Source organism: Podarcis liolepis, assembly GCF_965112155.1.
Source record: "Podarcis liolepis genome assembly, chromosome: 11".
NCBI classification, from domain to species: Eukaryota; Metazoa; Chordata; class Lepidosauria; order Squamata; family Lacertidae; genus Podarcis; species Podarcis liolepis.
Window position 1 is genome coordinate 49,421,777 of NC_139565.1, and position 23,821 is coordinate 49,445,597.

At 43.2% G+C, this 23,821-nt stretch overlaps 1 protein-coding gene and 1 long non-coding RNA gene across 8 annotated transcripts in view; one reads left to right on the forward strand and one right to left on the reverse strand.

Moving 5' to 3' along the window:
* TARS1 (threonyl-tRNA synthetase 1) overlaps window positions 1-9,945 on the reverse strand; it is a 214,267-nt gene extending 204,322 nt beyond the window's left edge. Inside the window, exon 1 of one of the 6 annotated variants that reach the window (XM_083465919.1) lies at window positions 9,875-9,945. The gene's annotated coding sequence lies outside the window, so the exon portion shown is untranslated. Of the gene's footprint in view, window positions 1-1,515; window positions 1,835-1,988; window positions 2,130-2,512; window positions 2,599-9,776 lie in introns of those variants that run through there. The other 5 variants (XM_083465922.1, XM_083465921.1, XM_083465920.1 and 2 more) reach the window with 5 other exon arrangements.
* LOC310689080 overlaps window positions 1,826-23,821 on the forward strand; it is a 58,776-nt gene continuing 36,780 nt past the window's right edge. For both annotated transcript variants that reach the window (XR_014517286.1, XR_014517287.1), the window contains exons 1-2: window positions 1,826-1,963; window positions 14,825-14,918. This is a non-coding gene — a long non-coding RNA (uncharacterized lncRNA). The remainder of the gene's footprint in view (window positions 1,964-14,824; window positions 14,919-23,821) is intronic.

Genomic DNA, 23,821 nt, shown 5'->3' on the forward strand with positions numbered 1-23,821 from the left:
AGCCACAACACATTACAAAGCCCTGTCACGGAGATGCTGTCAAGAGGGGCCTTGCTATTGTGATGGATCTAGAACTGAACACCACCATCATGTTGCAAATCTGCAACCACCCACCAGCAGCTACAATGGGGAATGTGGTGTGGGTATATAATACAGGTGGTATTTCTAAATACTATGGTCTACTTGATGATCTGTCACCCATCAGAGAATAATTTTCAGTCAGCTCTGAAGCCCAGGGCAACAAAAGTATTGATTTTTGCTGGAAAGAGTAAATCCTAATTAAATTGTGGAGAGGGAGGACATGGTTTACATTTCAATGATGATGCCATTTCAACACTGCAAAAAACAAAACAAAAAAAAAAAACCCCTATATTGTACAAAGAGCACCAATCCCACAATAAACACATGTCTGGATGCACCCTAAGAGAGACCCACCATCTGGAGAGGAATTGATAAAGTTTGGCAGGTTGGCATAAATAATGGCTGGTTAGTTGGACAAGCCAAAATGTGTAGTTCCCTTCCCCAAAACCAGTTCCCAAATTTTGTTGTTCCACCTGGCAGCTATCAGTGACAGAATGGCAGAGAAGTCCCCCCTCTGCTGCACTGACTGGAATCAGCTTTCATTCAGCTCCTCACCCCCACAAGTCTCCTCCATGGCATTTCTTCATGGTTATTATATCAAGTGAATATACATAAACTCTGCATCTTCTCTCTCCTGCCTGGCCCCCCTCTATCTTCTCCAATCCTTTTTTTCCATTTAAGTTGTATCTATTTGATTTTGTATCATTCTTTGCATATCGCTTAGCAGAATTTTCTCCTTCATAAATGAACAATGGGAGCAATTTCTGAGGCAATTTTTCTGAGGCAATATTTCAGGGACGCAAACACTAAGAGAAAGGTGTTTCTTTTATCTACTTAACAGAATTCACATACTGCTTAATTGACAGAAAACCTCTGTCATTTTTTAAAATAGCATTAAAAAAAGTTGGGTGCTAATTTGCTGCACTAAACGCTTTTCATTGAAGTTGTGCTACACTACAACCTGTTTAAATAGCACTGTACTTTTCTTTTGTCTCTATATTACCATAATGTTATTATATTATTATTACTTATTTATTTATACCCTGCCTTTTTTCCTGACAGGATTCAAGGCAGCTTACAGGTAAAAGTAAGAACCGCTGAAAACATAGAAAATGGAGTAATTAAAAACAATTAAACATTTATAGAATTAAAACTATCTACAGTATCTAAATATGATTGAAATTAATAGCATACAAATAATCACAACGAAATGTTCTTGTCACCATAATGAGAGCTCCTACTCTCTGTTCCCCTCAGACACATGGGGAACGGATAAAGAAAAGGGAGCTTCAGTTCTATAAACAAGTGCAGTTCCTCAGCCTGAAATCCTCTAAAACTGTAAAGCCTTGAGAAGAAGAGTCCTAACACTCTGGATTATCAACGCAAATATTATTATTATCATTATTTATTATTTTTTATTTACTTATGCCCCACCTTGCTCCCTGACAGAACTCAAGGCAGTCTACATATAAAAATGAGAACCATTAAAAATCTAGAAACCCACACACCCTACACCCAGAACTTTCTCAGAAAACTAATTTACGGAAGTCTTATGAAAAAGAGCAAGCTGAGGAAAGGCAGACGTCACAAAACTGAATTAAGACATACCAAAAGGAAGGAAGAAAGAAAAGGAGGGAAAGACGTCCATTGCAGCAGGCCTGAGACTGAGGTATTTCTTCACTCTTAGAAACACTGGGAAGTTGAATTCAGCAGTGCTGCTTTTCGTGATCCTTCGCTATCAAAGGAGCTTCTCTGTTTCCCTTGGAAGGAAAAAACCAAACAAACCCCAAACCCTGGTTCATAATCTGTGTCAGGAGCTGGGTTACCAGCTGGCAGAGATGTTGGCTTTCCGTTTGACAGTTTTTCTCCAGCTTGGCATCAGGTATTTTGCTGAGTATACCACATACCTTCAGATCTGAGGAGGGTGGTGTGGTGTAATTTTTTTTGCATGGAGCCTTATAACCCACTTTGATCCTCTGACCAAAATTATCCTGGCTCCGTCCTCGAACTGATAAGAAACCATCCTACTTCACAAACTGAACAGTTAATAAGTCCAATAACTGACCCAGCCCTTTTTTAAAATCACAGGTTTACAATCCAGTTCACGAAGCTTTGGAGCGACTCCTGTCTAAAAATCAAGGCAAACCTCCCTCATACTTATTATTTATTTTCTTCTAATTTTCTCCTCAGAATTGATGCATTTATTACTAATTTATTTATTACTAATATCTCCTCAGAATATGGATGCTGGGCCTTGGGGAGCAGCTTCCTGTTTATCAAAAGCTTGCATTAGAGGCCTAGCAGAAAACCCCACTCCTTGGATTGCAGGGTTGCCTCTGTATAGCTCCAATATGAACAATTTTTAAATCCCCAATTTGAGCAGAAAGTCAGGATTGTTCTTTTCCAACCTGCTGCTGTCACCTGTTCATACCTCACTGGTTGTGCAATGAGAGGCCTGGGGAAGGAATGGGGAGGAGGAGCCATGTTTCCCTCTTTCCTGCAGTGTATGCTTTTAAATGTCCTATTTTTATCTCAGCAACAAGGCTGCAACCCTGCTGCCTTGTTAAGCCCAGAGCATTTATATCCATTTTTTGTTTAAGGTCCTATTCCAATGTGAATTTGATAGTCCAGAAACAAGAGTCTGGAATGTTCCTTCAATTCACTTCAACTCACCCAGAATAGGCATTCATACATTTATCTGAATTCATACATCGCAGTATTGTAGGCTGAGCCTAGTCCATGCCAGGGAATCGTTGGCCCGCGTCCTCAGATCCAGAGAGAGAGTAAAAGAAAACTCCAGGAAAGATCCTTCTTTGGAGGAAAGCAGTTTTATTTTCTGTGCACAGGAGACAGCCAGCAGAATAAATTCTGGAAAAACTGACTGCCCCCAAAATACCCCTCTGCAGATTTTCTTATACCTTCAGTGGGCTCTCTCCCTCCTCCCCAATCAACTGGAAAGTTTTCAACTTATTTTTAGCATGTCTATAGCCCTCTAAACAGCCCTCCCTATTGTTCCCTATAGTGTCTTTCTAAGCGTCCTGCATCCTCCCGTCTCCTCCTCCCGTCTCCCCGTATGTGTCCTTTTTATCTTGCATTCCTAAGGTAAGAAAGCGAGGCTATTCTGGCTATTTCGAGCCTCTGTCTTATCTTGCATTCCTTCGAGGGGCCTTCTTTTTGCAGGTGAAATTATTTCTAGCTAAGAAATTGACTTAGACAGAAAATATAGAAGATCCTTCTTAGGTACAAGGTACAAGGTATAGAAAGCATATAGAAAGCAACCCTTCCCTCTCCCTTCACTCCCTCCTCTTCTTATGAACAACCTAATACTTAGGTTCGTTCTGGGGTAGGGGTCTATAATCTCTTATGAAAGCAAGCACGCGAGGTCCCATCATGCGAGACATCATGTTCTCCATCATATTTTGCATACATTGCATCAAGCAGGGCATACAGAAGCAGAAAAGCAATAGAAGCATTATTGGGCCTATCACCATAGTAAATATTCTCCCCATCCATCCACCATCGGGCAACCAAGAATATAACCAATTCCATGGAACACCTTCTGTAGTTTTTAGCGGGTTTTCAGCTATCATTGTTTCCATGTGGTAATGAACTAATGCACAAACTCCTCTCTATGTTGAAGATGTTACCAATGGGAATTCTATGTAGCATCAAACCTGGCCGTTTAGCATAAGGTGGTATGTGCATACACAGCCAACAATTGGAGAGATTTAACATTGTGGTGAACTTCCTCAAGGGTGAGAGCCTACCGGTGAGCTGATGCTCCCACTATGTGGGTCAATTTTTCTACTAACCCTGTTGGGTGGATTGAACTCTCGTGCTGCCTCCCTAGTGACCAGAGCATATGGAAGCTGAAATCCTGGGGTGGCAATTCTTACTGGCACTTGTTTAGCAATTTCAATGCACACCTGGTTAAGGCTCCCACCCCTGCAATACTTGCATTAAGATAGGTTCCGTCCCATCTATCACCTGGATTAAGAGTAGGACCTGGTCTATCAAATGAGGTTGGTACAGTGCTCTACCTCCTAGATAACAGTTGACTACCCTCCCACAACAGCAAGAGCGGTCCAGAGCTTGATAGATTTCGATTGTCTCTGCAACTTCCCGTATGAGCACTCTCCACGCGTGCTGGACAGTGGTGTGGGAGAGGAGCCACAACGGGGCAGTGGGGTGTCTCAATATGGCAATCTCATCAAACCCCAGTTTCCAATAGCCAAAGAGCACGCCATCTCTTACCACCGGCAAGACGAACCAGTCGTAGCAGAGGCCAGCAGGCCAATAGGGTTGGTATGGTTCGGTAGGGTCAGGGCAATAAGACATAGAGCAAGTCAATAAAGAAAATAAGAGAGAAAAGAGAAAGTCTTTGTAACTGTCCGTGTGATGATTAGTCGCAGGATCTCGTTGCCCGTGGCCTAACGCTTTTTCCCTGGTAGCGTCAGACACAAGGTGATGATCAACTTGAGAGGGTCAGCAGGATTTCTCTTGCAAGTCCAGACACCCTTCTTCAGATGCGTGTGATGTACCCAGGGGATCACCTCGACTACTTTCACTGCAGTTGGGGATGAGGGGGTCGCCAGACGCTGTCACCCAGAGGAACTGGTGAACCGGCTCAGCGAGACTGCCGCGGGACTGCAGGCGTACGCTCGAGGGAACACCTGGAAAGGAAGCAAACACACACAACAAACAGAGGGATTGCACTTGTTCTTGGGTGATGTGATCTCCCATCTGCCCCAAACTGGCGGGGATGTCTCGGACGAAAGGGGTTGGCCTGCCATATAGAAGTTCAAAGGGTGATAGTTCTCAGTCTCTTGGTTGGCGCATAGGGCACATTTTGGGATATAGAATATTCTCCCAAGGTGTGCTTTAGCAGCTGGGCCTCCCAAATGGGTGGACTCGTGGTAATTCTTTACAATTGTGCTGGCCAGATGTTGGGGCACAAAAACACGGCTGTCTGGTCCTTCCTGGAGCGTTGCTCCTTCTTGGCTGGTCCACTGCTGTTCATCAAGGGTGTAACGTGGTTCCACATCGTCTGGAGTGAGTTCTGGGATTATTCTTTTGGCATAGCAGGCATTTCCTGGAAATCTGGGCTGCCAGTTGATAAAGGTTGGCTATATAGACATACTTCTTCAGCTGCTTGGTTGTGGCATCTGGCCCCATGTGGGTTGACTCATGGTATCTCTGAGTTATCTGCCGGGGCAGGGACTCTGGAATCCATATCCTGTCATCAGGGGTGAGGTACCATCCTTCTTTGGACAATGTCAACTCCTGGGCATCTGCAGTGTCCCTTTCCTGCTTTGTGTAGGCCGGCTTGTCAACGGTGCTTAAAATCTCTTCTGGGATTAGTGCTCCAATGATCGGGGCTGGGGCCAGTTCTCGGGCTGCTTCCTTGGCTACTCTGTCTGCCAATCGGCTTCCTCTGGCCACTTCCCCTGGTCCAATTTTGTGTCCATAACAATGGACAACTGCCACTGCCTCGGGTTCCCATACAGCATCCAGAAGGTTCAATAAAGCTCGTGGGTGGGTCACCTGGTTTCCTCTGGAGGTAAGCAAACCTCTTTCTTTCCATAAGGCTCCATGGGCATGTAAAGTCAGGAATGCATACTTAGAATCTGTATAAATGTTTATCTTCTGTCCCTTTGCCAGGCTCAGGGCTCTGGTAAGCGCAGTTAGCTCTGCCAGCTGGGCCGATGTTCCAGGTGGGAGTGACTTTGCTTCGATCACCTGGTCTTCCAGGGCTACCACTGCATAGCCTGCCTTCCGCTGCCCAGCCTCGTTTGCCTCGTCTTTGAGATCAGGCCTGCTGGAATATACTTCGTCCATTACTTCAATGCAGTCATGCGTGGGCTCCTCACCTTCTCCTACCGGTAATAGGGTAGCTGGGTTGAGGGCTGTGGTGACTTGGAATTTCTAACGCGGATGTAGTAGCATCTGACATTTCCTCATTTTAGCCTGGGGGAAGAAATAGGTGCCTTTCGGCAGATGGCACACTGATTCTTTCCTAAGTGGCCTCGCCCTCCTCTTCTTCTCCTAACGGTGGACTTCCCGTCTTCAGGGCCATCAACTTCTTTGCCTGGTACTTCTTCTTTTTCTTCTGGGTCTCTTTTTCCCTCTAATTATAAATGGTCTGGGCTAATTCCAGCATCCATTCAAGGGTGTGGCCCATAAAAAAAAAAAAACCTTCAATTTTTTTTTTTTTTTTTTTTTGGGTGGATATCGGGCGCCGCTTGGGCTACAAAGGCAGTTTTTATGATAGGGGCATTGGCAGCCTCATCTGGGTCCACAGGGATATACTGGTGGTAGGCTTCCTTCAGCCTCTTTAAGTAGGCTTCAGGGGCCTCCTCTGTCCCTTGCATTCTCATGTGTGCTCGGGCTTCAGAACTCTAAGCCATGTTGCAAATTTCAGTTCATTTGCCAGTGTCTGTAGAAAGAGCAATGCACTCCTTGCTTTCTGGCAAAGTTTCAAATTCCTCAAAGTATCAATTCCTATGCCGCAGCTCCTTTCAGAGTAAAATTGCACCTTAAAAGAAAAACTTGACAAAGTTCACAGAAAGTATTCACTTGCTTTTTTAAGAAAGTCACTTCTTCAGGTTAGTACTTTTGGGCAGGGGGGTGGGTAACTCTTGGCCTTCTGGGTTTATGTGGCTGAACTGTAAATCCAGAAAGTGTGAGGTTCAGGGTAGCTGGCTGAATGCAGCAGTGTCCTTCTTGGAATAGCTGCCAAGAGATAACGCTCTGAAGCTGCCTCCAAGCGCCTGGCACAAGGAGAGAAAAAAAGCAAAAAAAAAAAAAAAAAAAGCTGATGTCCTGTTACTTGCATGAATGAGAAACAGTTAGTTCACTTGCTTCTGCAACAGTCTTTGAGCAAATCATTTTCAGAAACCTCATTCTGTGTGCCGAGCAACCATTGTTGGACCAGGGCCAGGCAGCTTCTGGGAACCTGCGTTTGTTGGGCCTGGTTTATCCTAGTAAGTTTTTTTTTTTTTTTCGTCTCTCAGGACTGGAGAGGTGGGGTTCAGGCCATGGGGTATCCCTGCACAGATCCCTGTTCTTGCCCTCTGCCTTGATTTTTTCTGGAGTTCAGAGCTGGGCTTGTGGCTGTAGCGCTGAGGCTCATGGCTGGGTACATAGGCATCGGAACTTTGGTTATTGTTCCCATCCTGTGGGGAGTGGGGTGTGTCGGGCGTGGGGCCTTTGGGCATTCCATTTTCCAGTGACCCTCTTGCCTGCAGATGGCGCACTGGCTTTTTCCCTAGGCATTCTCTGCCCCTCCCGTGGACACCCTCGCTCACTCTGAGATTGCATTTTTGGCTTTTTGGCTGTTTGAAGACAAACCCCTAATTATTTTGGCCAGGTCCTCTTCGAAAGAAGGATTCTGATTTAAGGTGCTTGGAGGTCTGTGGTCCTGGGCATCGGATGACTCCAGGGGGTCATACACTCAGTGGAGTGGGGCCATCAAAGTGGAGTTTTAGCTGCCTCAATTGCAACTATTAGTATTGTCTGCTGCCCTGAGGGCATTTATCTTGCAGATTTTCTCAATGGTCAGTATTGTAATCCCAGGGTTCTTTGATCCCTCGGGTTTAATTGTCCTTTTTTTTTTTTTTTTTTTAACAGTTCTGTCCTATGCGGCTCTCAAAGCCTTCCCTTCTGTTTCTTTCTGCCAGTTCACATCCTTGCATTGTGCTGCTTCTAGAACTCAAGAAGCCACATGGTTCTACATACTGAAACACTCTTTTGGACTGCTTGTCCACTTCACCTTCTGAATTCTTCATTCTCTATACCACCTTCTTCTTCACTTTCCTCTTCTCTTTCTTTTCTCCCTCAGTCTCTTTTCTTGGGGGTTGGGTAGGGGAAACCTCATTTAGCCCTGGTGCAGTTGCTGCATAGGGTGGAGGGGGGCTAATTATTCCTTCCTCCTTTTCTTCTGGGACTTCTCTTCTGGGACTGGCAAAACTGCTGGCTTTTTTAACTTGTACTTGCTGCCATACTGGGCACAGTTTGGCATGGCACAGGTAATTACAGTTCTACTTTTCTTGAGCCATGGGAGACGGTCAGGAACTCCACATAAGTGTTGGAGTCTATTTTTTTCATCAGGTTTTTAAAATCCCCAATCTTCTCCCTTCGTGGCATCTTTTCAATTTCATAGAATCATAGAATCATAGAGTTGGAAGAGACCACAAGGGTCATCGAGTCCAACCCCCTGCCAAGCAGGAAACACCATCAGAGCACTCCTGACATATGGTTGTCAAGCCTCTGCTTAAAGACCTCCAAAGTAGGAGACTCCACCACACTCCTTGGCAGCAAATTCCAGCAAATTTGTTCAGGAAAGCATTGCAGGGGGGTCATGGGAGTTGTTTTACTGCTTTTTCTCCATGACCCTGGAACACTTGGACACTTGGGATACTGGGACACTCCCTCCTCCTAACGTGATTTTTTCACTCAGTCACAGGCCAGACGTTGCTTTCAACGTCTCACACACTCAAAACATTCACTGGAGTGTCCCCACACGCACATTCAGAAAAACCCATGCACCTCCCCCAATCCCTTTTTCCCCCAAAAACCACAACCGGCAGCGCTTAGACTTCGACCGGGGCCCAAGAGCACCTTTTACTGCTTCTTCTGGGCACAAAACCAACAACCAACCATAACCGGCAGCGCTTAGACTTCAACCGGGGCCCTAGCAGCACCCTTTGCTGCTTTTTCTGGGCACAAAACCAACAACCAGTGGCACTTCTTCTACCCTGCTGGCGGAGCTGATCAGGCTCTCTTTTTGCTCACACCTATCCTTGTGGAGCTTGCTCCCACCTATACCCTGTGGAGCTTACCTTTTCCGCTGCGGACCTGTCCCCTCGGCGCCGTCCTCTTTCCTCCCTCGACCTGGGTCCTTGCTCCGGAGCGGTGTGGCTGGTTCCCCCCACAAATTGGCAGGTGCGCGCGTGGAGCCTGCAATCACCGATCCGAGCTGTCCACCAGGTCGAGCCTGGCTCTCTCCAGCCCTCTGAGGTGGGGCAGATTCCCGGTCAGGGAACCAAGATGTAGGCTGAGCCTAGTCCATGCCAGGGAATCGTTGGCCCGCGTCCTCAGATCCAGAGAGAGAGTAAAAGAAAACTCCAGGAAAGATCCTTCTTTGGAGGAAAGCAGTTTTATTTTCTGTGCACAGGAGACAGCCAGCAGAATAAATTCTGGAAAAACTGACTGCCCCCAAAATACCCCTCTGCAGATTTTCTTATACCTTCAGTGGGCTCTCTCCCTCCTCCCCAATCAACTGGAAAGTTTTCAACTTATTTTTAGCATGTCTATAGCCCTCTAAACAGCCCTCCCTATTGTTCCCTATAGTGTCTTTCTAAGCGTCCTGCATCCTCCCGTCTCCTCCTCCCGTCTCCCCGTATGTGTCCTTTTTATCTTGCATTCCTAAGGTAAGAAAGCGAGGCTATTCTGGCTATTTCGAGCCTCTGTCTTATCTTGCATTCCTTCGAGGGGCCTTCTTTTTGCAGGTGAAATTATTTCTAGCTAAGAAATTGACTTAGACAGAAAATATAGAAGATCCTTCTTAGGTACAAGGTACAAGGTATAGAAAGCATATAGAAAGCAACCCTTCCCTCTCCCTTCAGTATGTATAAGAGAAATAACAAAACCCAAGTTAAAAGTAGTGATGCATTTATATGACCAAAGAGATTTACCCTCAGGATATCAACCAAGTCAGACTTCCTCCCTCTTTCCTAACTATGTTTTGGTGCGTCTTCTTAATACCATACCCCTTTGTTTAGTGAACCTATACCTGCTGTTGCTTCCACTTTCCAGAGCAGACCTTTTCCCCCTGCATATCTTTGCTTTTTCTGCTCCCCTGTTCTCCTGCTCTGCAACCCAAACCCCTCCCTATAATTCTGGGCAACTCCTTTTTCCTTTTCCTGTGGTCTTTTCCATTTAGAGACATGGGTTCCTTGCTAATTTGGCTGAATACAAACTATGTATATGTTTAAAGGTAAAGGTAAAGGTACCCCTGCCCGTACGGGCCAATCGTGTCCGACTCTAGGGTTGTGCACTCATCTCACTTAAGAGGCCGGGGCCCAGGGCTGTCCGGAGACACTTCCGGGTCACGTGGCCAGCGTGACGAAGCTGCTCTGGCGAGCCGGCACCAGCGCAGCACACGGAAACGCCATTTACCTTCCCGCTATAAAGCGGTCCCTATTTATCTACTTGCACTTAGGGGTGCTTTCGAACTGCTAGGTGGGCAGGAGCTGGGACCGAACAACGGGAGCTCACCCTGCCGCGGGGATTCGAACCGCCGACCATATGATCGGCAAGTCCTAGGCACTGAGGTTTTACCCACAGCGCCACCCACGTCCCTTACGTATATGTTTAAACTGCATTTAAACGACAGCACCCACCTGCCCCCCCAAAGTCAGAACCATAGTTCACCCTTCACAGAACTACAGTTCCCAACACCCTTAGCAAACCACAGTTCCCAGAATTCTTTGGGAGAAGTCATGTGCATTAAATGTATGGGGTTACTCAACTCAGGCTCCACACAGGTGTAGTTAATGTAAGAGGTTTTATGAAACAGCATCTGCAGCAGTAGTTTGCCACATTAATTCACTTGTCCCCATGACTGAGTAAACTGACTTGGCAGCATGGACGATACAAAAGTACCTGCTTATCTGCTTGCTGTGGATATTACTGTTGGTGGATCAAAGTGTTCCATATACAGTACTTTTACAGTCAACAGTTATACATAATCAGTTTGGGAGGGGTTTTCCTTCTGCTAACTCTGCACCCTAAGATACCAAAGAGCAGCAGTGTTTTAAGGGAAAATACACAATGGAAAACTTAGATGGAAAAAAATGACTCTTGGTCCACAGAGAAGTGTTAAATGTTGCCTCATTATATTTGAGGATAAGAGCCTACAGAAGTTTGGCAACTGTATGAAGAGATATGCAGCAGAGTCTCTCTAAATCTTTCTGAATGCGTAAATGACATGTAAAAGTGAGTTTTTATTGCACTTGGCACACTGCCTGAGGTCATAACACATTGCTTCCTTAGTAAATGTCTTTTCCCCCTAACCACAAAGATATACTTCAGACCTACCAAAAACCCCATAGGGAATAAGAACTGGGATTTCCCATTAAACAGACGGTGATCACTTCATAATGGATTGCTGGCAAGTTGCCAAGTCTTCAGTATGACTTGCAAATGATTTCCCCAATAACTACCTTTTTCAGAAAAACAAAATCACTGTTTTGCTGTATGAAATGATTCACAATAACAGCAGCAGAATTAAACGTAGAGTGTTCAGGGTACGAGGGCAAGCAATAAGAAGAAAGGCTAGTCATTGTTGGGGGAAAGCATACCAACAGTTGGTGACTCACAAAGACCTGCTGTTTTTTCAGATGTTTGGAATCTCACATATGTGGAAGCAAGCTGCAATTGCTTGGGGCAGTGTTCCATGAACAGAACCATTTCCAGTTGCACAGTGGGACTTCCCCCCTCCCCCCTGCACACTCACCACATCTGTTATGGGGTCCCCGCAACCCTCCAGAACAGATCTGGGGACAGACAAGCAGAGGAAAGGGGGGTGGAAGTCTTGTTGTGGTGGGCAGGCAGCCAGGTACACTTGCCCTGGACCTTGGAGGGCATAGCCAGCCAAGGCACCGCACTAGGGGCCAGCTACATTTTTGAGTTTAGAACTTCATTCTAACTCCACTCTAGGCATCAGACAGGCTCAGCGCAGGCCTGAACAGAATACTTTCTACTTACGCAATTATTTACTTGAATACTGCCCTTGGTCAGATTGGAAAGGTGCCTTATACATGTGTCAAAGTCTCTCTAGTAGCAAGGAAAATGCTCATAATTATTATCAGCAGGTAGTAATAGAAATAAGGCTTTTTCATTAGAAAGTCTTTCGCCAGAAGGGGAGAACATGTAGTGTGCCGGCTCCACACACCATGTGGTTATGCATGGTGGTGATGGGAGCACATCAATCCTGAGGGTTTGCTCTCAGTGCATTGGCAATACCAAGCATATCATTTTAATGCTTCCTACAGGAATTAATATCCTTTACTTACATAGGAGTGTAAGTACATAGGAGTGAAGTGTACTTAAAGGAGATAACTTTGGGAGGGGGTTGGAACAGTTAAAACTCTACACTTGTTGGCTTCTGTTTTTCTGAGAGAAGGCAGCTTTCCCCCCTCCCCCTGGTCATGCTGAATACAGACCATTTACTTTGTCTTATATTGGACATGAGGGGCGCGAGTGGCGCTGTGGGTTAAACCACAGAGCCTAGGGCTTGCCGATCAGAAGGTCGGTGGTTCGAATCCCTGCAACGGGGTGAGCTTCTGTTTGGTCCCTGCTCCTGCCAACCTGGCAGTTCGAAAGCACATCAAAGTGCAAGTAGATAAATAGGTACTGCTCCAGCGGGAAGGTAAATGGTGTTTCTGTGCGCTGCTCTGGTTCGCCAGAAGAGGCTTAGTCATGCTGGGCACATGACCCGAAAGCTGTACACTGGCTCCCGAAGCCAATAAAGCCAGATGAGCACCGCAACCCCAGAGTCGTCCACGTCTGGACCTAATCGTCAGGGGTCCCTTTACCTTTATATTGGACATAATGGGAGCCACTGAAATTTTAACCTACTCTGACTAGCATCACCACACCCTTTCATCATCATAACTCCATTCCATTTCTTGGGCACTCTTGAGCATGCTCGATACAGTTCCTGCAGACCCTCTAAGTGTCCCTATTTTCCAGGGATGTCCCTGATGTAGAGAAGCTACCTCGGTTTCTGATTTGATCCTGAAATGTCCTGCTTTTCCTTATGATGTCCCTATTTTCATTGGAGAAATGTTGGAGGGTATGGAGTTATCTGGCCCCCGAGCTGTCTGAAAACAATCCTGTATAGGGAAGGTTTTTTAAACATTTAATGTTTCATTGTGTTTTTATATATGTTGGAAACTGCCCAGAGTGGCTGGGGCAACCCAGTAAGATGTGTGGGGTATAAATAGTATAATTATCACTATGGAATGGGACGTCCCTATTTTCATCAGAGAAATGTTGGAGGGGATGTTTGTGTTCATTTGCTTTGAGACCTACACAATGAAACACGATATATATATTATTTTTATTATTATTAATTTTTGCAGAAAATTGTGCCCCAAGCTGCACAGGAATTACTGTCTAATCTTCAGTTCTTTCAGTTGCAAAATTCTTCTCTCAGCTGCCTTAAGTTTTCAAATGATCTTCACCCAATTAAGAAGATATAAAATGATGCCAAAAACTGCTAACAGAGAAATACATTTAAAGTCATTCACTTTTGTCAGCTTTTTTTAAAAAAAGACAGACATTTGTTCGCTTGTTTGCGGCTGAATAAATATATGAGCCACAGTGCGAGCAAGCTAAGAAAATCTAATACGTGTCTTTATAAGGTGTGAGTATGACATTGTAAACTGCCCTTCCTTTGCTGAAAAGCTGTAATTGGATTTTTATGTGGCTTGTTATTAAAATGTTTAGTCTGAGTAAGATGAAGGAAGAAGTGACTCTTTGCATGATCTGAAATTAAGCATGTAAAACATTTGGATCACATTTTCCCCTAGATGTATCTTGATATGGCCATGTTCTACTAAAGGCCAAGCGATGGAATGTTTTATTTCATATGATTTATCTGCATTTGATTGACAGCAGATCAAAGTATGCACTGACCGCACCTACCCCATTGTAAAGCATTGAGCATGAGAGAATATGAAAGTTGTGCCTGTGGTGCTAGAAGATTCTAATGACTAATTTGCACATGCAAACCTTGATATGAAGTTGCATACTGATTATGTCTAGTTTGTCAGTATTTTGGGGGAGGGAATCAGTCATATACCAGAAATTTAGGTTTGCACAATAGTTTAAAGATTGCTGTTGTCCAACCACAACAAATCCATGTTTTATTTAAAAAAATATTTATTGCTGTTAGGAAGGTGACAGGAAAATGCATAGGAAATGTGGGATGACTGAATGATTAATGGACTGAATAATTAATAGGAAGATCAGAGAATCAGAATTGTAGGGTTGGAAAGAACCACAACGGTCATCTAGTCCAACCCCCTGCAATGCAGGAATCTTGCACCCAGTGTGGGGCTCAAACCCATGACCATGAGATTAAAAGTCTCATTGTTATGTACTGAAGTTCTTACCCTGGGCCAGCAGGGGGATACTGTAGATAGTTCAGGTCCACATATGCAAATAAGGGATTGAAAGTGACGTTCAGTGATTGGATAGTTACAGAAAATGGTTACTGTTGCGTTCTAGTGGAGCTCTATATAAGCAGGCTGGCTGAACCCTTCAGTTCAGTTCTGTTCTGGCCTGTGAATAAACAAGAGCTGTTTGAAGAATCGCTGTGTCGTCTGATATGTTCACCCACAACCTAACTCTCATGTTCAGGTCCCGACTGAACTATCCCATTATAAACACCACATAAGAAAATCATGATGAATGCTCATTGTTGCATAACATCCCCACAAACAAATCAGAATGAATGATCAGTAAAGACAGGATATAGCCTAACCCCCACATAAGTTTTGTGCAAGCGAATCCGATCAGCTAATGGAAATCACTATCATATGACGAACATGCATGTGTGAACCCATCCCTATATTGGTTTTCCTTCACTCTGTTGGTCTTGCTTAGATGTAGAATTACTTCTACCCGCAGTCTGTCTGATGTTCTTCTCTGGTTTCCTCTTCTTCTCTTACAGCATGAGGCTTGGCAGTGTGAGACATCTGGCACTATCTGCTTGCTAGGACTGTGCTGTGCCTCCTTTCCTTTTGTTACCTGCTTGCGGCATACTGGTAAGGATTGTGTGAGTTAATCTTACTGTCTTGTAAAAATAGCAGACATTCCTGTGGTAAGCCAAGTACTAGTATTTATTAACTAGCAGAGGAAAGAAGAGCTATATTATTCACAGGAACATGGGAAGCTGTCTTACACTAAATCAAATAATATATTCGTTCATTTGTATAATTCGTAACCCATCTACTTCACAGAGCTAACAAAATTTATTTATTTATTTAATGCATTTCTATCCCACCATTAAAGCACCCTTGCATTTTTTATTTAAAAAATGTATAAAACATTGAAACGAAACAGTATAATGAAATACCATTCCAATACTAAAACTAGCAGCCTTAGGGGAAAAGGGGAAAAAACTCAACACAAGAAATTAGCCAACCTTCAATAAATATACAATTAAATTTGAAAAAGAGCAGTATAGCAGATAATTTAAACATTAAAATTTAGCTTAAAATATTGGTGTTAATGAAAAGTGTGCCAGAAGAAAATTGTCTTCATCGGGGAGCCTGTTTGGGCTGAAGTATTGAGTAAGAGAGGATTGACTGCTAAACCATTCTAAGAACTGAGGAATATAGTGAAAAGCAGGGTCTAAATTCCTTAAATAAACAAATGAATAAAGTCCTGTAAAAATCCATTTAGATAAAAGTTGCTGAACCACAGGTCAACCACAGTCATCCTTAGAGAATATCAAGCTCTCTTAAGTCTGGTTTCTAAAAGATAACAATGTTGGGGCCTTATGGATCTGCCTAGGACAGATGGGTTGCCACCACTGAAATGGCGTTCTTCCTGGGACCAACTGTCTAAGCTCTAAGACAGGGGTATCCGTAGAAGAGGTTCCCTTGGAGACCTACTAAATCCAAGCCTGAGGGACTTGATCATTGCTATAAGGCAGAGTTGTGGAACCTGTGGCATTCTAGATGTTGTTGGACTACAGCTTGCATTTTCTCTGACCATGGTGGCTGGAGCGTCTAACAATATATGGAAGGCCACAGGTTCCCCATACCTATCACAAGACCTCTTTGCCAGGGCAAATTGTTTTGTTTCCAAGGTTATGCTGTTGCTAAGGGATTTATTTATTTTGCCAGAATTTTAACATTTTTGCAATGTTATGGGCTATACATTTAGAATGTTATTTTTATCCTAATCTTTTATAGTTGCTTGCACCCACCCTGAGCCTTCAGAATAGGGCAGGATAGAAATGCAAATAAATAAATACATCAAATAAACCCAGGCTCTTGTGCTGAGGCCGATTATCTGATGTTTGAAAGTACCTCTAAATACAATGACCACACACGTCTTTATTTACATAGTGCTGGTTATCCTTTATGGCTTCATATCCTGAATAGCTTTGAAACAGTCAGACTTAAAAGAAGCTGAATATTGGTTGGTTTATGTGGAATGCTTTTGTGGTCCACCAGAATCCAAATCTGGCAGTTTTACGACATAATACTAGCTGTATCTGTCTAATCTGGCTTTTTGTGGGTCTGCAGCAATATCTGGGTGGTCATTTTAGCCCAAACAACATGATCAAATATTTTTCAGTGGTAAGGGATTCCATTTTTCCTTATGGGCATGTAAGCCTCCAAGTTGCCTTCAGACATCCACTAAAAGCACATTCTCATCTGCCACAGTCAGCCTGATAACAACTGTGGTGTTGGTTTTTTAGATGGTGCATGGAGTGGATGAGTGAGTGGCAAAGCTGCCATCGATTGTTTTACCACCCAGTCAGACTTCAAGTTGCCACTGCTTTAAAATCTGAAAGCCAAGGGTGTTTCCAGACAGTTGTCATTTTCAAGGTGGGATTTTGTCACATACCAGCAAATTCAAATAAAGTTAATTATAGTGGTACCTCAGGTTAAGTACTTAATTCGTTCTGGAGGTCCATTCTTAACCCTGAAACTGTTCTTAACCTGAAGCACCACTTCAGCTAATGGGGCCTCCTGCTTCTGCCACGCCACCAGAGCAAAGTTCTTAACCTGAAGCACTATTTCTGGGTTAGCGGAGTCTGTAATCTGAAGCGTATGTAACCTGAAGTGTATGTAACCCGAGGTACCACATTTCATAGAATCATAGAACTGGTAGAGTTGTGTCATGGATCAGCCAAACACAGAGGGCACAGCAGAGGGTGCCAGAGCAGGCAAGGGATGCTGGGATGCCTCACGGGAGAAGGAGACTGGCACTGAGGGCGAGGATTAACCGGAAGAGGCTTGCTTGGGAACAGGAACTGACAGCAAGGGTGAAGAATGCCCTATGCAGAGTTGTCAGAATGAGGCAGATGTGGGAGACCCGGAAGAGGGCAGCAGCAGGGACTGGAGAGTGAGCACAGAACTGGTGGAAGAATTACTAGAGGGGCCTGTGAAACAACTGAAAAATTATTACTTCGAAAGAAAATATCATCTGTTTAAAGGCCCTAAGTCTTCTTATATAACCAGCAGCACAGCAGCTGGACACCCCCATAACACCTCCCCAAAAGCCAAGGTGTTTAGGAGGCAGAATTTGCTCCCTGCCCTGAGTGACTCTTCTAGCATCCACTGACTTCCAATAGCTGCTTCAGCACATCTGATGGTGTGCTTAAAAGCACATTCAGGTCCTTAGAGTCTTGATTCTCTAAGGGCAACTATGAGCAAGGTGACATAATTTCCTGCAAATCACCAACGAATGCTTTAATAAAGTAACAAATCCTGGACCAAATTTAGTCATTGCAGTTTTTTCCAGGCTCTTAAAACCCATGGGTGTTTGAAAGATTCCAAATGAGGACATAAATATAATCTAGCAAATCAAAAAGCTCCTTTCAGATAACACACACAGGCACACCAAAAACCCTATCGTCTTAAAGTACTAGAAACATTTAACACCACTGAATTGCTCTTTTGGGGAATGCAAGGGTTCGCCAACAGTTTTTGTACAATCAGTCTTTATTCCACAGTCAGGTGGTTCAGCATCTTTGAAATTTTGCTTGTTAGATCAGGTGTTCCACAGCTGTTTCCTCCACAGTGACTCACAGCAGCAGTAAAAAGTCTGTTTCCACAAAGCACAATCTAACGCCACAGAAAGTTACATCTGCACCAGACCTCTCTCCTTAAAATTTACCACTGTTGCTACAACCAATTCTGCTCATCATGGCATTTTTTAAGGCTTCTGATTCTACCACTGGCCTGTTATACAAGCTTGAAAACAAGCAATATAACCAGACATTGTTCCAAAATTGTCTTTAATTTGAGTCATGCCCCAACTTATTGAGATATTCTGGGGAAACTGATTGTCAGTAGGGCAGAAAACTCACAACTTTGGTCCATTGAGCAGCATATCTAGCTGCCAATACTAGGAAACAGCTGAGGAGGTAGGAAGGAACTGGGTTTACGCATTTACCAGCTGCCACCACCACATGGCAACTAAAGGGAGGGCAGATTCAGGGGTTGCAAGTAGGGATGTTGTATGATAATTTGGCAATGTTCTCCAGCAGGTTTCCATGGGGTTAATATATGCAGCTGTACTTAATAGGTTTTGTGTGTGTATGTTTTAAGGGACTGAACTTTTTGTGTTGCTCAGTATGCCACATTTTATCGGTGTGTGCTTCAGAGGAAAAAGAACCTGAGGCATAGCAGCATTTTCAAGCAGGAGGGCACATTGATCACGAGATAGCTTCCAGCTGCAAAATGTTTAGTGTTTTTCTGTATCTTATTCTTCTAGCAGAAAAAAGCGCTTACATTGCAGAAAAAAAGGTAGCTCAGCCTAGCCTTCCAAATAAATCAGTACAAGAATAGAGCACCGTGTTCCCATCATTATCAGTTAAAAGCAATAACACAGTGTGGAAAAACCATCCCGCACAGAGTCACAGAGTTTATCATGATTGCTTCCTGATGGGAAGCTGGTATAAACAAAACAGAGCCCAAGGCCAATCAGAGACTAGCCTGGACGCTTGTTGCTGTAGGTATCAAAATAGGAAGTAAACAGCTTCAAAACAGTACTGAGAATCACTTCGAGGAAGTACTGTTTCCTTTTAGTGCACTTGCTAAATCTGCTTATCCCTTCTTTAGACTTTCCCCACTGCCAGCTTATTGAAGCCTGGTAAATCTCCAGCAAATCCACTTTTGTAAATGTAATTCCAAACTCGCTCCAACCATCTATTTCTTTAAATGTAAGTTCTCTCAGAGAACTAAGACTGGATCCACATCGCAGTCCCTTATATTTGCAAGGCAGCACTGTACTGAATGGTGTTTTGGTTTGGGGTTGATGTTTTCAAATACATTGCTGCTCATGGAGCACATAATATGCCTGCATGCCACTGGGAAGCACAACAAAAGTGGGAGGATCTACCTAATGTTCAAAATGTCTCCTTTTTTTAACCCTGGTCTGTGCATGCACAACTGCACATTCAGACATGCACAAACAGTGGGTTTCTTTGCTCTCACCACACAGACACTTTTCTCTGAGCCACTAAGTGTCAATATTTTCTAGTACAGGTATGATATTACTCAGAGAGAAATAATGAGGATTTTTACAGAGTTTGTTCGAGCAGGCAACAATATCCGGACTATAGAAGCACAAAGCTTCTAATTAACTATTGCATCTGTCTGAAAGCAGAACAAATCTTCCTTGATATCATATTGAATAGGACTAAAGAGTATCATACTGTTTACTGACATATACAGGAGACACATTCCTTACAGTGCAGGATGCAGACTTGTTCAGATCATTATCTGAACACCACAAATCATGATAAATTGATGCAGAACAAAAGTTTGCAGCTACACCAAGTCTTATTTGCTTTGCATTGTCTGGAAGAAATGAGGTTTACTTAACTGATGTTCTGATATGAAGTGTCCACATATGTCAAGAGACTATGGCAGTGTCCAATTTTTAAAATAAATGATAAATAGATTTGAAGAGTCAGACCAGGCCCATGAATAATAGAACATATATCTGTGGAAAGGGTAACAGGAGTTTGTTTTAAATCGAACACCAGTTCACTGTCATTCTTGAACAATAAATCTAATTATTTTGATGAGACACTAGTTTAAAGGTCTTTTTTGCAGCTGCTTTATTCATAAATCTTAATGTAATCTGAACAAAAAGGAGATGGCATCACAATAGACAATATTTTCATGCAACAGCCTTTCGATTTATGGCTACATAAACCTCTAGAGTATGAAATATCAAATGCTTTACATATGACATTGCCATAGCATTTCTTAAAGGAAATGATATGTGACCTTACCTCAGCAGGGATAGGTAACATTTTTTTTACACTGCACCAAACTCACTATGTCTTTTTTAATTGCTTATTAAAATATGTGTATACTACTATTTTTTAAACAAACAAACAAACAAACAAACAAAGTGGTTTACAGCAACCATGTAAAAAAATTAAAATCAGAGATCAACAAGCTTTAACAGAAAGATACTTATCAATTGCCTGCATGAGCTTTGCGGCATAAAAGGTTTTTAGCAGAGTGCGCAGCTGATTTTGGACACCTTGAAAGGACTTAGACCTTGAAACTTATTATTGTATTTTTAAACTGATTGTGTTGCATTTTTTTCTGTTAGGCAGGGGGAGATTTTCTATCTTGGGTGCCAAAATAACATGGCTGGCCTAGGGTATCCAGATACTACTATGTGCCCTGACTTGTCTTGGGCCAGACACAGCTGTAGTTCTTTCTTAGCCTAGCTATTTAAGATTGTTCTAGGTGGAGATCACAATTTTTAAATGAGATTATTTTGCCTTGTCAATTTCACTGAATATTTCCTGTGAATACATGCACTTTTTGCCCCCCACCCAATGTTCTCTAAACAAATATCAGATGGAGCAATTGCTCTAGGATTGTGACGCTTCAGACTGCTAGAATCCAACTAAATGGGACCAATCTGAGTTTTGAAGGGAAGGAAACAAAACAAAACAGAACAAGACCCAAGTTTCTTCCACCACCGCCCCCTTATTTTAAATAATCACTACCACTTTTGTCTGCTAGTTTCAACCACTGAAGGGAAGCAACAAAAGCCTTGGTCAAGGCTCAAGAACAACTCAAAGTAGCCTGTTGTGACATGTTTCAAAATGGAAGAATCCACCCTTTGTCTGTGTTGAAAATACAAAGACAGTATTTGCTTTTGTTCCACTGCTCCAGCCGCATTTGCCAATAACATAAAAAAACCCCAAATGAGAGACAGGAATCTTTTACGGACAAAGACTGTGTATATGTGTGTATCCTTTTTCTACTCCGAGAGACGTCATAACAATTTTATGATGCGGCTAAAGAGAATCCCTGGCTTGTTTTGGTTAGGATACAGAAATTCCTTGCATAACACAGTGATTAACCAACTTGGCGAAGAATTACTCAACACAAACCCTGACCCACATGTGTGAGAAATAAGCATTCCATGCCACCTCCGCATTATTAATTGTTTTCTTTTCCATAACGGACAGCATTAAACCCTTAAAATTTCCAAATTAAAGTACTTCACGCACAAAAGAGGTTGCATGCCCATGCAACTTGTTTTTGTTTAAAAGGAGACAATGCGAAGTATGCAACTTAATTTCTAAGTCTTAAATGTACTTGTTTTCAATTTGTTGTACAGTGAGGCTCTGTTCAAGGCCTTTCTTTGGTGAAGCAAAATCTGTTTGGTACACAACATGGGGCATTCTTGGTTGTGGCCCTGCTGTGCACCATCATCAGGATGAAAGAAAACATTGTAAGTCTCTTATTTAGGCTGGATTTCAAATATTGGTAGTTTTTATAGTAGTGATTTTTTTTAAAAAAAATGATTTTCTTTGAATTGGATTCCAACAATGATGAGCTGAAAGAAGCTGACAAAATAGAACTCGCTTGCTGCTTCCTCCACACTCCAGTCCCCTGAAAAGCAATTCACAAAAGGTGCTTCTCTGATTTTGGAGAATTGACCCTCCCTAAGAAGCCTCCATGCCCCCTCCCATGCCATTTCAGTGGGCATCTGGAACAGTTTTTCAGCAGTGACTCTGAGCTTTTATTTAAAAACTAAACTAAACTCTAGCCCTTCTAGAAAGAAAGTTATGAAGCATAAAGTTTTGGGGAGATATCCTTCTAATTGCAGCCTGGACGTTTCTGCCTGTTGGCCAATGAAAGAAGTCGGAGGTGTGATTGAGAAGTGGTATGCTGAATTCCACCCATGGCTACCCTGTTTCAGCAGGCACTAAATAGGTTCCAGCAAACCACTTTAGTATTAATTAGATGAGGGATGGGGACCCTGTGGCCCTGCAGATGTTGCTGGCCTTCAGCTCCCATCATGCCAATGGTCAGGCTGTGAGTCATCTGGCGAGCCAGAGGGTCCCAATCCCTCAACTAGATTGTGAGTCAACTTATAAGTGAGCAAATTCACTGCTTCTACCACCCCTTTCTTTCTCTCCCTCTTTTTGCTGAAGCAGTATAGTGGTTGGTTACTCAGAGAAACCCTTGCTGGAAACCAAAGAGAAAAGTAAATGAGGCTTGGCAACTGGAGGGTGCAATTTCATGCTTGAGCTCCAGAGCTCTGCTCTGTGCAACTAGCTGTACAGCTTTACTGTGTGTCTCCTGGGCTCTCTTGAGAGGTAGTCAGGGCTGAATAACCACCTTTCTTTCTGACTTTTTCAAGTTGGCCCATTTGTTTTTGCTCCTGAAGTGTTCAGGAAGGGATGTTCTGCTCCATTTGTTACAAACTAGGTGAAAAGAAAAGTCAGGTAGAGGAGCTTTAGAAACGGAAAACATCTCTTCATAGACAAGAGAATGCCTCTTCACATTCCTGAAACTATTGTTCTTCTCTGTGGGTTTTGCTTATGCTTAAGTTTTCCATGTGGTGTCACCAGATGCTGAAGAGGCCAATTAAAAATTAATTGTAGATCTAGCTTCTTCTAGTGTGGTGTGATGGTTAAGTGTTGAGCTTGGACCTGGGAAACACAGCTAAGAAGCTCACTGGGTGGCCTTGGGCAAATCACTAGGTTTCTCTCTCTCAGCTGAAGCTACTTCACATTCATCAGGCTCAAATGCCACCCTGAACTTCTTGGAGGAAGGTGGTGTGGAAACACAAATGTAATAAATAAATAGCATGTGCTCAGCTAGGAGGCCCAGCTTGGTGGTTGCTTTTGTTGACAGATGTCTACAGTCAGGGCTACACACTCTGTGTAAAGGGGAATGAAATATCCAGCAACTTCAATCTCAACCAAAGCTGAAGTCTGCCACTTGCAGAAACTAAAAAAATGGGCATCATTTGTTTATTCTGCACAAATTATTCTAATGGTGAGGCGAGGCTAGGAGAACGTAGAGAAAGCCTTGATCCTGAATGTCACCAGCCATCAACCAAACACTTTAAATTCATCTTCATAATCAGAAGTTATGCCCCTCCCCTGCAGCTACACCCTGAAAACACTTGCATAATTATATAGAGTGATATAAGTTTTACTCAGAGTAGAGACTGTTAGTTTCAATGCATCTTCCCTGAGTAAAACATAGTTCAAATATCACCCCTTGTATTTGGAACTTGTATGTTTAAAAGAAAGATATCCCCTGAACCATAACTGCAACATTTATTTGTTTGCTTGCTTCTTTGTTTGAGTGATTTTATTAGCCACTGTTGCAACCAACATACCAAAACACTCAGCTAGAAGATGCAAGGGCAGAGCAATCTTAATGAGATTGGAGGGGAGGTTGTTCCTTGGCAGACAAAGCATCAATTTCTAATCCCTGCCAGCTTGCACCAGCCACGATAGAAGGATGGCAGCAACTTGTTCCTTTTTTCCTGCAGGGGATGGGTGCTTCCTAATTTTCCTCCCAAGAACTTCAGTGAGGGGGAAATTAACCATGCCAGCTCCAAGAATTTTTTTTTCCCAGTTGGTGTGAGAGCTTATGAGGGGAACAGGAGGGCTTTGGATCCTACCAATCCAAGATCCATTTGATCC